The sequence below is a fragment of the Rhagoletis zephyria genome, unplaced genomic scaffold, assembly GCF_001687245.7.
Source record: "Rhagoletis zephyria isolate East Lansing unplaced genomic scaffold, Rhagoletis_zephyria_1.1 Rzeph_scaffold_08222, whole genome shotgun sequence".
NCBI lineage: Eukaryota > Metazoa > Arthropoda > Insecta > Diptera > Tephritidae > Rhagoletis > Rhagoletis zephyria.
Genome location: NW_016165302.1, coordinates 22,645 through 25,198, shown reverse-complemented (window position 1 = coordinate 25,198; position 2,554 = coordinate 22,645). Strand labels below are relative to the sequence as shown.

The window sequence follows — 2,554 nt, the reverse complement described above, 5'->3', positions numbered from 1 at the left end:
CACCGACGGCAGATAAACATTTGAACAATTTAGGCAACTGAAATAAGAAAGCATAAGAAAGACCGAGCAGTNTCACCGACGGCAGATAAATATTTGAACAATTTAGGCAACTGAAATAAGAAAGCATAAGAAAGACCGAGCAGTGAAAGGAAGTGAACGCAGTGCTTACAGAGCTTAAGTCACTAAAAAAAGAATAGAAATAATACTGAAGTAGAAGCAACAGTGAAAGGTAAACGCCTGCTGCATTACTGTTGAGTGGCGCATAATTTGAAATTAAAGGCCCAAAGCTGCTTAAGTGTCTAAGCGCTTTGAAGTCTTTTTACGCCACAAAATTGAAAATAAAATCACTATCATAAATCAAAATTTGAAAATTTACAACGCTGGCGCGCCTAAATGTAGGCTGCATATAAAATACTGACTGCCTTGTTGGACTATAAGTAGGCGCGTTGGTTGGTGGTTTTTGCTTTTGCGGAAGTGAATGGCGTGAATTAATGGTTGGGCAGGCAGAGCAATATGTAGTACCACTTTAAAATGTACATACGAGTACTTACGGAAAATGGTGGGGAGTTTTGAGTTCATACGATTAAATATAATCAACATTTTCAGAGAACTACACACACATTACATGAGCACGAGTGTTATGTACATATACTCGTAATAATTTTCTCGTACATGCATTTCAAGAGCGCAATTTGATGAATTGAGGATGAGAAAACACAAAGCATGTCCATATATGTAGATGAAGTGTATGGCATACGCAATGATCGCCGCAAGTGTCTGCTTCTTGAGCTCAATACAAAACGTTCACCTGGTCAGTTTGTAAAGGTAATGATGCATACATTATATTATAACTATTTGAAATATTCTCTAACTATTGCTTAGCCTTTCTACTGCTATTTATGTATTGAGTATTCTTCTCATACCAGTCAAATACTTTCTTGCTTACCACATACTTAACTGCTCCCAGTGCAGTGGGCAAACTTGTTTGCTACCCTTCCCAAACTGTGTAAGTAAGTACCACTCCCTCAGTGTCTGATGTTTCAACAGCTGCTACAACGTACATACTTACTTCCTAATATTGCTGTGGGCTTGTTTGTCCAATAAATCCTGAAAATTAATTATGTACCTTAAGTGAGACGTGCAAGAACATACACAGAGAAATTTTCGTTTTCAAATTTGTATGGAATGTTTTACTTTTAAAAACGTTTTGACCCAGGTTTTGCACCTACAATATTTATTTAAATTTTGAGAACGAAAATTTTCAAATCGTTTTTAAAACCGATCGTTTTATAATTGAATATGCGCATGTTGAAATTAAATCCTAAAATGTTTTTTCTTCATTTTAAAAATATGCATTTTTAAATATGATATTCAAATTTTATTTTCATTAAATCACAACAAGTCATTTGGTATATACATACATTGTCAAAAATATATTGATATACATATATACTTATAAATAAGTTACAAAATTTAATAAACAAAATACAGATGTTTTACAAATACTATATACATACATACATAAATGCATCCATACAGATGTTCCCGCCTTACTTCAACGCTGGGTCTTCTAGTTTTTCTTCACGCTGGTCAAACCCTGTAATTTAAAGCAGGAAAGTTTTAAATTATTATTTAATAACTCATAAGAATTTATTTTTGTAAATTATTCTTACCAAAGCTTTTTTCGGTCGAAGAAGTCCACCGTATCACCAATGTCCCTTCCATGTAGTTAGGTGGTTAGAATGGCGGTATTGTTTGTATATACTTCATCACCTTTTTGAAGATTGAAGTAACTTATTTATATCAACACAATTTTTTCGACAAATGATGCAAACATATGAAATGCTTTTCATTATAGCTAGGTAGCTTTTTAAATTCTAATGCAAAACATTTTAGTTTTAAATATTTTTCATACTTAATTGACTGAAAATAAATTAAATTTTTTATTTAAAAGTGTATAGTTTTATTTCGCTTGTTGAAAATTGTGTCGCACTACAATTCGTTGGGAGAAAATCCTGAAATGTTTCATTTTAGTTTTGAAAATACGAATTTTTTCCGTTTTTTCTTTAATTTCGTCTGTTCTCCTCAGTAAAAAAGTGAATATATTATAACGATCGTTTTTGTTTTGCGAATGTTTCGTTTTAAAGTCGTAAATGCAATCATTGTATTTTTTATTTTGTATGAAGTAAAATTATTTCAAAAACTTTTATTTTACAAATTCTTTTAAAAACTTGCGTTTTACCTGTATCATTTTCTCTGTGTAGGCACACCTGCATGCTGCCTAACTGGTGGTGCTCACACCACCTGCGCCTAGTACTTAGCCTCCGAGCTACATACGTGTGCAAATATGCAGATGTACATACCTATACATACTTACAACCCGTGCTATAAATATTTCCAAATATGCGCTGGTATTTATTCAAGTAGGATGTGTATGGTTGATATACCCTGCCACAATTCAGACTCACCCTAGGTTAGCCCTCAGATAGTTGCTATTGTTACAAGCACTAGTCCCTCATGATTCCCCTGCCAATGGTTTCAACTGCTATTTTTA

The 2,554-nt window shown here is 33.2% G+C and overlaps 1 long non-coding RNA gene across 1 annotated transcript; it reads right to left on the bottom strand.

Moving 5' to 3' along the window:
• Positions 1 to 1,455: 1,455 nt before the first annotated feature.
• On the bottom strand, positions 1,456 to 2,264 carry LOC108374875 (uncharacterized). Its single transcript, XR_001849090.1, has 3 exons — positions 2,243 to 2,264; positions 1,674 to 1,773; positions 1,456 to 1,597 (listed from the first exon to the last, which is right to left on the bottom strand). It is a non-coding gene; the product is annotated as an uncharacterized LOC108374875 (long non-coding RNA).
• Between the last annotated feature and the right edge of the window lie 290 nt (positions 2,265 to 2,554).